Below are 14161 nucleotides of genomic sequence, written 5' to 3'. Positions count from 1 at the left end.
CAAATTGGTATTACCGGGTTGGTATTTAGGGGTTCCTCCTAGGCGGTGGCGGTATCGGCGGGTCCCATGATGGCGCTATCGGGGGGTTGGAGGGCCTTTTGCAGCATTCTGGTATGGCCATTACTGGCATGGGGGTTTGCGCGTGCTCACGCACTCGTAATCACCCGCTATTAGCAGCATCATACGAGCACAGACCTGCTCATTCTGCCATGCCGGTAATGACCCCGTCTTTACCGCGCAACTCGTAATGAGGCCCTGTGTCTTCTACAAGCTTGTCCTCACTCTCTTAGAAATGTAACCAATCCATTCTCTTCAGAAACCTCCAGTCATCACTGAACACCTCTTTTTCTGCCGAGTGCTAAAACATGTCTCTTCCAACCAAACAAACTCCCCCGCCTTCCACCACCAATAGACTACCATGGTTGTAAATGTGTTCTACAAATACGTAAGAGAAATAACTAAACGTTACTGGTTAAATATAAATACACGCTGAAACTAAACTAACAGACAATCACAATGCTGTACAGGAGCATGTAGGGGCCAAGTGATCCTCCTAATTTCTGCTGTACCACTCTACCTTGCACCACAGTTCTCCTCTGAACATATTATATTTTACAGCAAATCTTTGTTTACTTTATGCTGTCATTTATAGTGGCCTGCAGAAGACCCCTAGGGATATTCGGGATATTAATATCTAAGTCTTACCACCAGAATCCACATATGTATAGCACAAACTTACTTGCTAAAAGTAAATGCTTGTAATTTTAATATAGAACAGCATAGACTTAGTTACAAAGTGAAACATATTTCTTGACTTAATGCCACCAGTGAATCCACACTTTGGGGTCAATTCACAAAGAAGTTACACTAGGTAACTCTGTCTTACACTATACTTATCCCTTTAGGGCGCTATTTGGTCTGCAAAAGAAGTTACTATAAGTAGTTTTGATTTACACCTGACTTGTTCGCAGTAAATCGGGAGTAAGTCATAGTTACTCATAGTTACTACTTCCATAAATATCACAGTGCTCTCTAGGGGTAGGACATGGGAAAGTAAGAGTTACTCAGTGTACAATATTTATGAATCACCTGAATGTTTGTGTGGGTATGGCCCCACAGCTACGCCAACCTTCTTGTGCCCATCCCTTTAAGTTTCTTACTGATGTTGCTTTCCCATAGATGTTCTTGGCTTGTCAAAGTACTCCATTGAAATGAAATGCCCCATTGTGCTGGCATTGCGTAATTAGGAAACTAGGATGTGATGTCCCTATTGGTAAATGTACTGTCTATGGCAACATAGTAGTCGAAGCTTAGCCCAGAGCAATGTTTCTAATTAAATATGCTTGATAATTACTTATTATTAGGTGGTGGAACTTTCAGCAATGTCTGTTCTCATAGATACAATGTTTCTTACTTGTGCGCACATTGTGCCTAACAACAAACTGTATTCATGCATCAATCAATGGCTCAGAGAAGATGGTTTGGCCACACACGTATAGCCCAAAGGGCATACTACACACATCTCAAATTGCCCATGTCAAGTGTGAGCTACTCAACAAGGTCTGAATTTTAGTCTCCTATCGCTTTGCATCTGGTACTTGTATTCATGCTGTTATAATGAGAAAATAAAAGTACAAATACTGAATACACAGAACACAGAATGATGTGTGCTACAAATCCAGGACTTGAACATCTCAAAGGTTACAAGGGACAACATGTGGTCGTTTTCTATGTACTTAAAAACAAAAGTATAAATAAGAATCACTTCCTGAGTGTTGATTATTCTTTTGTTACCATACCTCCAAGGCATTGGGGATGTTTCTCACTGAGAGTAATAGACATGGACAAGCACACGTTCTACTCCAAGGGAGCCTCCCACCCTCCTCCTACTCCTCATTATGACACGGTTGGGGCAGGTGGATCTTCCCTGTGATGCCACATCCTTAGTTTAGTTTAGTTAATTTATTTATAGAGAGCACCAAGCCCTTAGGCAACTGGGCGCTTAGCTTACATGTTGAGATATACAGACAATTATAATAATGTACAGCATACAGAAATACAAGAAATGATCAATGAAGGACACATAGGATATATACATCAAATTTACACAAGTACAGGATAATTACAAAGGATATCTGACGGGACAGGATTAAGCAATAGGTAGCTGATCGTGCTCGTAGAGCCAGGCTCTGGTCTTATTCCTAAATGCGTGGTAATGGTTCTTCCCTTATGGAGAGGGGGAGGGCATTCTATTTTCTGGCAGCTAGGACAGGGAAGCTGGCTCCACCTGGACATTGTTGCCTGAATCTAGGTATATTGACACAGTGCCTCATGGTAGATTTAATAGGTCGTGAAGATGTATGGTGAGAAATAGTGTTGGACAAGCAGATGGGGGCTTGGTTAGATAGGCACTTATGAGTGAGGTACAGGGTTTTGTAAGCTATTCTTTGTTTGATGTTAAGCCAATTTAGGGAGAGTCTAGTTTCAGAAATATGGTGATTCCGAGGAATATTTAGGGCTGCTCGAATGGCGTTATTTTGCAAGACCTGCATTTTGTTAAGGTTTTGTTGAGATGTGCCGAGGTAAAGTGCATTGCAATAATCTAGCTTGGAAAGGACTGCAGCTCTAGTTAGTGTGATGCATTTGGCTGGGGATAGGTACGGTTGGCAAGCTGTGATAAGCTTGCAGGTGTAGGCGGATGAGGAAGCCAAGGCATTGGTTTGTCTAGTTAATGTTAATGCAGAGTCTATATAAATCCCTAGTGTTTTCACCACCTTGGCGACTTTAATTAAGTTTCCATCAATGTTGAAGGAATAGAATGATTCGTTCAGGTTATTCAAGTTGGCCGGCGAGCCCAGAAGGAGCAACTTTGTCTTGTCATCGTGAAGACAGAGTCCATGCTTCGCCATCCAGGCTTGTATGATGATGTAAATGATTTTGAGAGTCTCACTGTCCACAGTGTAGTCGCCAGTAATGGGGATGAGTATATGTGTGTCATCAGCATAGTTAGTGTAGATGACACCCAGATAGTCAAGCTCATCAAAAAGTGGCTTGGTGAATACATTGTAGATAGTGGGGGACACACAAAAAACCTTGGGCCACCCCACAGGTGACGGGGGCGGTGATGCAGTGCAGAAGCAGACGGTGCAAAGACCCTCATGGATCTGTTGTTAAGGAAAGACTCAATCCACGCCTTGGCTTGGTCTGGAAGGTGTGCAGCTGAAGACATGTGTTTGCATAACATTTTATGATCCACCAAATCAAATGCTGCTGCTAGGTCGAGTAAGAGGAGCAAAGCTAATTTGCCTTTGACTTTCAGCGTCTGGATTTGGGTCTTGAGGTTGATAAGGACGGTTGCAGTTCCATGTCCGGGTCTGAAACCTGATTGCCTCAGACCTAAAGGTTGTTGGTTTCAAGGTATCGTTGTATCTGCAGATATGCAGCATGGTCAAGTATTTGTAGAAGAAATGGAACCGTCATAATGGGTCTGTAGTTAGCTGGGTCGAGGGAGTTTTTTTTTAGAAGCAGGAGTACCCATGCATCTTTCAAGTTATTGGGTACTATGCTAGATTTGAATGAGGCGTTGATAACTGATGTAATGAAGGGGGCTAGTTCCTTGGCAGCTTGCTTGACAAGGGGGGCAGGACATGGATCACCTTGACAGTTAGAAGGTTTAAGTTTCTGAATAATGGTTTTGACATCTTTGATGGCGAGTGGAGAAAAATTAAATTGGGGTTGTGTGCTCTTGGTCGGGGGGTGTGAGTTCGGAGTGGGGTCACTATTGGAAATGAAGGATTTCTTAATTACTATTTTGTTTTGGAGCATAGTAATCTTGTCTTAGAGTGCATTCGTTATATTGGTATACCATTGAGCGTCTTTAATGCATGTGCCAGGAGGCAATACAGGAGATTCTAGATATTGAAGAGTTGCTTAGTGATGGACTCTGCTTTGTAAATAAGGTCATTGTAGTTGTCTTCCTTAGCTTGAATTGTAGCGATTTTGTAGTTAAAGGAAGCTGCGGCCAAGTTGGCTTTGTTTGCTGCAGAGGGGGTGTTTTTCCGTAGTGACTCATAATGACCTTCTGCCCCAAAAGCTTGACCTTTAAACTCCCCCACCCGATAAATATGACATGTGGCACCCATGCAGACACTAATAGCTATTGACAGAGAACTATACAAAACTAAAGATGGCTAAAACTTGCAAACTGTGCAACCAGGAAACCTGGGCTCATAGAGAGGCACCCCCATAGCATCAGGAAAATCACCGACCTGTAATGGGTCTGATGTGCCTTGATTGACGAAATTGGGATCACCTATACGTGAACATGTTAAGTGTGCACTACACAAAAAGCCTCACACATATATGATATTGGTCATTTATGTAATGCACACTACGACCAAACTGTCCGTAGCCAGCTCATGGCACTGTGATTTGTGAGCCATAGTTCTTTAATAAGTGAAAAGAAAATGCATGGGCCCAAATGACTGGATATTGACACATTATGAAACTAGATTCACTGCAATGGCACATGGTTTACTGCTTTTACGTACGACACATAATTCTATATTGCCCTGATTGCTATTATGGCTTATTTGTGAGAGTTTCTGGGCAAAACACCTTATTACCTCAATAAATAAAACACAAATACCATTTTTTGATTTTTTAAAGTTCCCTTTAGCTAGGGGTATTCAAACGTAATTACGGTGTACCCAACTACAGTAGAAACATGTTTGTGCCCAATTTCAGGTAAAAACAAAGGTATTCTGGGATTTGCAGTCCTTCATTTCAATTGAGTACATTTGACTTAAGCACTGATACAAATTACTTGTATTTGAAACGGCCAGGCTTTGAAAAATGATTAGTCAGTGACATGTTCGGGGGCACAGTACGCCACTACACAGACAAACCTGGGTACTCTGATACGTCTACCAGTGGTGATTTGGAAAAACTATAAAAGCATATCAACATAAGATGACAACCCTAGCCGCACCCCCTCATCCTCACTACCTGCAGTGACGCACAACTAGAAATATGCTATCAGAATCAGTGTGTAAAGTTGCGAGTAAACATAGGGACAGTTACCGTTTTCGGAAGTAGCAGAGGTATGACTCGAGACCTCCCTTGCAGCTGTAGCAACAGGTCCAGCAACCGACCGATGACCCGGGGTGCATGCTGAGGGCTCAGTTCAACCCTCAACAAAACCCTACTTCTCAGAATTCCCCAACACACAGGGTTAATGCCTCGGTGGGGGAAATGACGGGAGGAAACATCCGACAAACCACGGGTTTCTGAGGAGGGGGCCTGGGTGTAGGGGAGATGCCAAGCCCTAGATGAAGCTTCCTTTCTCTCCCAGACAGAACCCCTGAGACACTCCCAGCCTGATAGTGTCTCTTCTACCCCTAACATGTTAGAACCCAAGAACCCAAAGAGCAAAGGGTAAGTAGGAGAGGCCAATGAAGAACCCACTTTGTGGAGGAGATCAAGATCATCCCCTTTGAAAAAGAAGAGACCCCAGAGGATTCAGGTGAGCAGACCTTCACTTTCAAAATCAGGGGATCCGTCCCAAAGAAAAATGGGTCCCAAAAGACCCTGAGTGGGAAAGGGTAAGTATGGAGACTGACCCAGAACAAGAAACTATTCAACCCCCGAAATATGAGCCAGATAGAATCGAAACAGAGGTGTCCTTCCCCCTAACAGGTTCTGAAAACTGCCCCCAGGAAAAGGGGGACAGCAAAGAATCGGAGGGAAAAGAGGATTCCACAAATCCACCCATTGTTAGATGTACAATTTTCTTCACAGATTCCCGATCTTTGACCTACTAAATTCAGAATGGAGGAGGACCACCAAATTCTCCTCACACCACTTCCCAGACAACTGCAAACATTTGGACGGGAATTACATTTCTGTCGAAGAGACTGCAGATCTGGAAATAAACATTGGGCAACATCGAGTTAAACATCTGGTAATAGTCGTACCTCCGGAAGGCACACCTTGTTTACTGGGGAACAATCTCCTGAGGAGGTTATCACCTCTAATCGACTGTGTAAACAAGATCCTCTGGACCCAGACTAACTGTCCTATAAAATTAAAAACGAGTACCAATTATGTAAGCAGAAATGGTACATGCCATTTAATTGATAACCTTTCTGAGAAAGTAGAATTCCATTTCAAGAATAACCAAGTCCAAGAAATCACTGTCATCTCTGTAGGAGAGCAAACTTCCTCCCAGTTTTAAGTGGCAGTCCACACTGGAATGGGATACATTGACATTTTACATTGACATTTCATACCAGTCCAAAATCAGATGAAATATTGAGTCCTGTGAAAACAGTCAAGCAAGAACCCACTTAAAGTCATTCAGAAAAAGGGCAAACAGTTGTTTTTCCCCATTCAGTTAAATGAGGGGGAGGAGCCGGTGCTCGCCAGAGTATGCCTGAATAATGGAAGGAGCTTGATCAGCAAATAATTATCCAGGAAACTCCCAAAAGACCAGACTATGTCCACATTTAAATTGATTGACAAATGGGAAGTAGATCTGTAAACCCCAAATTCCAAACATCTCCTGCCTAGGAGGTGTATGCAAAAAATGTCCATTGGCAACAAAATCATAGAGCATAATTGTTGGATCGTGAGAAATGTCCCTTCCGCCTTTTATCTGGGAAGTGACATTCTCAACCGATTCGCAAACAACTTGGACCTAATTAATTCTAAAGCTTGGGCCCGACTCGGGGGTAACCCCATGGGCTTTGAAAACACCAAAAAAGCATTCCGGTCAGCTCAATTTCTGCCTAATGTGGTTAAAGCTCAAGTGCGAGAAGAGGTTACCATCCCAGGACAGGCACAACAATTCACAAGTCCCCTCAAAATTAAGCGAGGACAGAACCTCAAACATCAGGACGCCTAGATACATTTAAATTCCCATCCCCAACAACAAAGTTTGTATTTAAATCTGACACCTCTAGTAGACCTAGAACACAACATCATTGGTATACTGGTGGACGACAGCAACCCTCAAAGTACCACCAGACACCTTTATTGGAATGGTGGTTGATGCCCAATTAAATCATGGGACCAATAACAAACAGCTGTTTCGGCATCAGCAACGGTATTCCTCTGGAAAAGATTTTTACTAGGCATGGGGGGAATTTCCTGGTGTAATTTTCCTGCCTCTAAGGGTAGAAGAGGTGCCCTGTGACATTAGGACTGAGGAGGTAGTTTTCAGAGCCAAGGACCACTACCTCGAATCCCTGGAACCTACTGTCCAGGTCAGCACCATAAAAAGAGATCTTTCCACTGAACTGGAGGATACAGCTGAAATTGCCAAGCCCAAGGTCTTTTCAGGTTTCAAGCAGATGGTTGAGAAAATAATCAATCTTGCTGATGCCTGTGAGACCAAAGAGCAAAGACAAAAGCTAAAACAGGTCTTCCTGGAATTTCATGATATATTTTCAATGGACTCATACGACTGTGGACGCACATCCATTCATTCAACCTCCAAACCCACGGACCCCAAGATGTCTCCAGTATTTGTCAAACAATACCAGTTACTTCTCACGTCCATGGAGTCACTCACAGAGATTATTAAGAAAATCCTGTGGGATAATTTGTTTGATCCATAGTACCTTCAACAATCCGGTAATGGGGATACTCAAACTAAACGGCCAATGGAAACTATGTGCAGACTTGAAGAAGTTGAACAAACGGGTCCACAAGTCAATATGGCCACTTCCCTGAATCGATCAGGGACTGGCACAGAAGGTGTACACCGCCACTGACCTGACCAACGGATGTTGGACAGTACCCCTGAGTAGGGAAGACCAGTACAAGCTTGCCTTTACCTTCAGGGGGTAGCAATACACATGGACCTGAACCCACTTTGGATACATAAACTCTGGCAATGAATTCAACATCTTTCTACATAAAGGCCATGGCCAACCTGGGCGAAAGGGGAAACCTGGCCTATGCAGATGATGTTCTGATCAAGAGCTCAACTGTGGAGGAAAATATAGCAGAAACTCGCTACGTTCTGACCCAGTTGCAGAAAGCCGGAGCAAAACTGTCCTTTCAGAAGGCACTGTGGTGTATGTAAGACCCGAGTGAACTTCTTAGTGCATGAGATCACCCCAGAGGGTCTTAATCCCCAGACAAAGAAGGTGGAAGCCTTATTGAAATTAAAAGACCCTACTACTCTGTGAGAATTAAGAAGCCTTCTTGGGCTCACTAATTATAGTCGGAAGTTCATTGAATACTACGCAGAGGTCACTCGACCATTGGTCCATTTATTAAAGGCTGCAGTCAAGTGGGAGTGGGTTCGGAACAAGCCAAGGCAGTTAAACAACTGAAAAGAAGCCTTTCCCAGGCTCCTTGTTAGGCTTACTGCATAAAGAACAAGGAGTTCTTCTTGGAGACGGAGTTCTCAGATACTTGTTTAACAGCGGTGTTGTATCAAAAGCACAACAAGGTCAACAAAGTCATCTCATTCGTGAGCAAGAGTTTATCCTATGTGAAGGAAAAAGGCAATTATTGCGAGAAGGCACTCCTGGCAACGGTGTGGGTGTTGAAAAATAACTGCCCATTCATCCAGGGGGAGCACATTATTGTCAAGACTCCTCACCAACCCTTGCAATATCTCCAAAGTGACAGAATCCAGGTGGGGAACATTAGTAATCCCAGAATTACTTCCTGTATTTTGTCGATGCAAGGCTTTCCTGTGAAGGTCAGATATGACCAAAACAAGAAGAGTCCCTTAGCGCAAGGGGTTGGCAGACTTGCATGGTTGTGTTCAAGAAAACTCGAGGACGAAGGTCTAATGACCAATAACAACATGGAGGCATACTTAAATACCCCACACAAGGTCGATGAAGAAGAAACGTGTCAGGGGATATCCACAGATTATGTGGAGGGGTTCCTACCATGTTTACAACAACGGGGAAAAAAGAACTGGTGGCTGGGATTGGGAATGCCTGGGTGAATGATACCCCAGAACCCTCCGCCGGTTATAAAATAGGACCCTGGAGTAGTCACGTTGCAGAGTTGATGGCCGTTCATCAAGCCATCCTCACTGCAGTGCAACACCAACTCGATGAATGCCATGCTACACCCCCAACCCAAAGACAGAAAGGGGAGGCTGGAGTGCCCACTCCCTACTGAAGGAAATTGAGCCGGATAGGCTCCAACAGGAAGAAAAATATAAGATCAAAATGGGACATCGGCTGAAAACTCCACTCTGCCCTGCTCTTCCCCACAAAAGAATCTTGGAAGAACAGGGGGGGGCATGTAGGGTGTACTCAAAGGTCCCAAACCCAAGAACTGAAGGGCCTCCAGGAACAATGACCTGCCAGCCTTAATAAAAAAAATAACAGAACCCTCACACAGAAAAGGGGCCATTTGAGGCAGACTGTGGGGTTTCTGAATGTAACAAAGGGATGCGCTATGTGAAAAGGATTACCTATCATTACAAAAGGAAAAGCAGCCTTTTTGATTCCCAGTGGCAGAAGGAATCCAAAGGCCCCTTTCACATGAAAAGCAGGATTTTCCAACACTGACACCAAAATGACTTTGCATGGGTGTTTGCAGTTTAAAGCAAGACAAGAGAAAAATGTTCCTCTGCCAACATAAAGATGTCAGGGAAATGTGTGCGCTGATAAGAAGTAATGTATATTGTGCTTCACATGAAAAATACTGGCAAACAATTGAAAAGAAAAGCCTGCTACATTTCGCAAAGGACTCTCCACTGAAAGCCTGACTGGTATCCCAGTTTTTCACAACTGCAATAAAGTGTGGCTGCTAAGAGGTGTTGAAAACAGACTATCCCTAGACTTGGTGTCTCTGAAAACTCATTTCTGTGCAGAGCAAATGGCTCTAGCCGGTGCATGACTGTAATGTGGGGAGGGGATTTCTGTGTAGCAAATGCATCCCCGATTTATGATCTGCAGCCTACACTTCAAACAACAAAGAGACTAATAAAAGTACTGGCCTAGAGAGGCAAATGGCACTTGGGACAGGAGGGCTCCAATTTGCCTAACCCAAAGATTTGCTGTTCATTTAAAAGGACTATTATCATTTAGGCATTTTTCTCAGCAACCATAAATCGTACTTTCTTAATTGATGTGTCATTGTTTAGGTAATTTCCAGGCAAATTTGTTAAAATACAATTCATCCACCTGCAATTTAGGGAATTTTTATGGCAAGCTAAAAGGTGTTCCTGGCTGCTATGAACATATCCTGGATTTGAGAGCTGGCGAACTGGTGGAGGGTAAAATGAGGAATGTGAGGAATAAATTGCATGTTCCTAATGATTATGCTTTTTGTAAAAACGGCAGAAAATTGCCAAACGGCCATGCAACATGGTGCAGATCCGGCTGTTGTTTTATTACATTCCCCATGGTCAACAAGTGCCCCATGTTTAACTGAAGCAGAATATATATATATATATATATATATATATATATATATATATATTGGCAATTACTAGTAAACCACAAAGTCTTTCCCCATAACTAGAGTTTTGCCAAAATTTCACATGAAAACAAAAGGGGATTCCAAATGGGGATTGCCATATGTCTCCTCCAGACTCCTAAACCAATCCATAGAGAGGGGTTGGAATTGGGAGGAGAGAGAAGGGTAACTGTCCAATCCTATTTGCGAGACCTCTTACAGGGTACTGCCCAAGATTATAAACTTGATGGTGTCATCACTAATATATAGAGTGGATGCACTATGAGGAAGGGACAGAGCTGTTGAAATTTACCATTTGACAACCCCAAAGAAACACCAAAAGGAGATTTGGCTGAGATTGCATCTGGGTGGAGCTGTCTTTTGTTGGGGAGGCCTAAACGCTGACTGGGACCTGTGGGGGAAACCTGGGGACCATCCTTGAGAGTGGAGTGACAAGACCCTTGCCCTGTCCTTCCAGAGTGTGCAGCTGGGTCTCTGGAACTTTAAACAGATGTTTTCTACTTAAGTAGAATTTAACCTTTTGCAACCAAAAGGTGGGAGAATCTGCTGGTCTTAAATACTTCCCCGTTATTGCAGGTGAGGTGGGAAAAACTGTGTAGATCCTTAGCCTATTTAACTAAAAAAAAAAAATATTCACCTTGGCAGAACACTGCAGGGTGATTTTTGTTAAAATTCAAAATTAACAAAGCTCATTCCCAGTGTGCGCTGAAAACTATAAACTATCATTTAATTGTTTAATCTTATTGGTCCAACTTTCCCAACACAGGCCTTTAAGTGGAGGGGATCTGAAATCCAAAATTCTCAAATCATCCCAGTTTTTACCATCCAACTTCCCCAATACAGATCTTTAAGTGGAGGGGGTCTGAAATCCAAAATGTTCAATCAATGCAAATGTTCTGTCCGACTTCCCCAACACAGACCAAATGTAGGAGGGGGTATGAAAAACCCACCGCTAAATCACCATGTGTTCATTTACTGGTAGACTTTTAAGCACGCGGGAAAATAGAAATTGCTCAGCACACCTGAATGTTAGCATGCCCGCACTTAGAATTGCGTACATAGGCCTGCGTCGCATCTAGATAGGACTTTGAATGTTAGCATGCCCGCACCTAGGTGAAACCTGGAGACTGGCATGTGGCACACTTGGAGTTGTGAACATTGGCCTCCTTTGCATCGAGATAGGATTTTGATTGAAGGATAGCATGCCCGCGCTTAGATGAAACTTGAATGTTGGCATATGGCACACTTAGAATTGTGAACCTTAGCCTGCGCCGCATCTAGATAGGATTGTGAAGGTCAACAAGTGCCACACTTAGACAAACTGTGAATGTTAGCATACTAAAGGTCAGGTAACCCACTAACCAATATAAGCTCAAACTCTGCATACTTATCTCACTCAAAAAACTCACACAACCATCTCTCGCACAACAAGCTGCAGGCACTTCACAACACTGCAACAACACATAAGCCGGAGCAACAGCACATGCGGACTGACACCGATCCAATACCCGCACCAAAGTTTAGCACCCGGTGTATACCGAGTTGAAGCTGCCAACAGAACACCACTCCTCCCACTTCCCTACTCCCTTTTCACCTTACTAACCCATCCCACCTTCTCGTTTACAGATCTGCCAGAGTGCCTGGGGACCAATTCCGTTGGTGACGGTGCGCGGTAAAAATACCTTTAACATTTAACATTTAACATTTAACACATTTGTAATTGATTTTGTTCACTGACCAGCGCTAATTATTTCTTGAATTGCAATTGAGATTAATTACTGTGATTTGCATTTTTCCCCAATTAATTTGTGTGATTTATTTGTGTAAGAAGAAGTTAATTGTGAGCCACACAGAAGGTGGCGTGTGTAATTTAGTGTGATTTATATTAACTTATAATTTTAAAAAATACAAATATATTTCCTGTACACTGCCGGCCTGGTTCTTGGCTCATTGGTAGCTCAGGGCGTCCAAGGGGCATGATATGAGGCTGAGATAGCGCTGAATAAAAGAACTGACATTACCCGTTTATTGTGTGACACTTAGCTTGGGGAGGGAAGGAACTCTGTGTTGGGGGTGACTTCTCAATAAACCGTTACAGGGGACACAGTACGCCACTACACAGAAAAGCCTAGGTACTCTGATACTTCTACAAGTGGTGATTTGGTAAACTTAACATAAGATGACATAACATGACATGTAGTCATCTGATAACCCTAGCCCCACCCCATATCCACACTGGCAGCAGTGACGAACAACAGAAAATATGTTATCAGAATCAGTGTGTGTAAAATTGCAAGTAATCATACAGAAAGGCTAAAACCTGAATCACTAAAGTACATGTCTGAATAACAGTAAAAGAATGCCTTTAAAATAACCTTTGCTGCCCGGCTCCCTGGTTCCTGGTTCCCAGTGGAGAGGTCACAGCCACCTGATAGGAGTGGTGTAGCTACGACTTCTTGCCAGGGTGGGCCTGCACATTATGCACATGCGTCTAGGAGAGGAGATTACACAACAAAAGGAGATGTATTTATTTAATCGGGGCATGCTTCAGCAAACCAAGGCAAAGTTTAATATGTAGGCTAATTTATATTTTCGAGTAATGAACAGACACAATTCGACCAAATGCTCGCTTCAATTGTACTAGAGCTCAAAGGGATGTGAACCCAACAAAAATCAAGTCTTCTGAGTTTTACTAGTGTACTTTCAAGACATACAACAAAAGAAACAAAGGGATAAAGGTACCCGATAGCAGTAATTGTTTTACAACGATGTTCTTGTCTCTGTGACAAACAATATTTGAATTGTTAGACAAAATCCAAACCATTTTTGTAGGTCTAGCAAGGAGACATTATGAAGTAAACTATGAAGTTTCAAAGGAAATGGGTTTTACTTTGTGGGTCAGGTTGTCCTCTCTGAAGATAAGGTTTCTAAGAGAGGTGTGTTTGGGCTTTGAGACCAGATGCACCCATTGCATTTTGAATCTCTCAACCATTTGCAATTACTAGGAAGACGTGTCACCGTAAATGGCGTACATTCAATACATGGCAGTGCCTACATGTAGTATCACAACATGTAAGGTTACCAGACGGCTCCATCTTGGAAACCATGACCCAGTGGTGGGCTTTCATGTCTCCACTAATTGCATTCTGTGACTTGAAGTCTTGACACGCCTCAATTGAATAGACTTAAGTAAAAACGAAACTAAAAGCAAAGCCCAGGGCTAGTGTAGTGTGCTCCCATTGACACAGAGTCATCTGGTAGCGTTATCGCAGTTTGAATAACACATATCATTTATTATTATTAAACTAAACAGTGTTCATTTTACCGACTGTGTAGAGATGAAATTAAGCTAGTTTCGCACAAATGCATTTTTCTTGCTCTGTAACTGTTGAGTATGAACATTCTAAAGCCAGATAAAGACATAGGCCCTCATTACGACCCTGGCGCAAAGCGAAAAACGATGGCGGTAAACGGTTACCGCCATCGTCTTCCGCTCGGGCCGATTACGACCCGTGACCGTAAACTACGATGTCACTAGCGGCATCGTAGCTAACGCTGCCGCTGACTGCGCCAAGGGCGCGCGCACGCGAACATCCACACCGTACTTAGCGCCATGGCGGAAAGGTGCGGGAATGCCGACCCAAGCGGACATGCCCCTAACGCCATCACCCAGGCCGTTAAGTACCTTACCACCATGGTGCAA

Source organism: Ambystoma mexicanum, chromosome 4q (assembly GCF_040938575.1).
Source record: "Ambystoma mexicanum isolate Mex_15411 chromosome 4q, UKY_AmexF1_1, whole genome shotgun sequence".
Lineage (NCBI taxonomy): Eukaryota > Metazoa > Chordata > Amphibia > Caudata > Ambystomatidae > Ambystoma > Ambystoma mexicanum.
The sequence above is the reverse complement of the archived record's forward strand: the minus strand, read 5'-3'. Positions refer to the sequence as shown.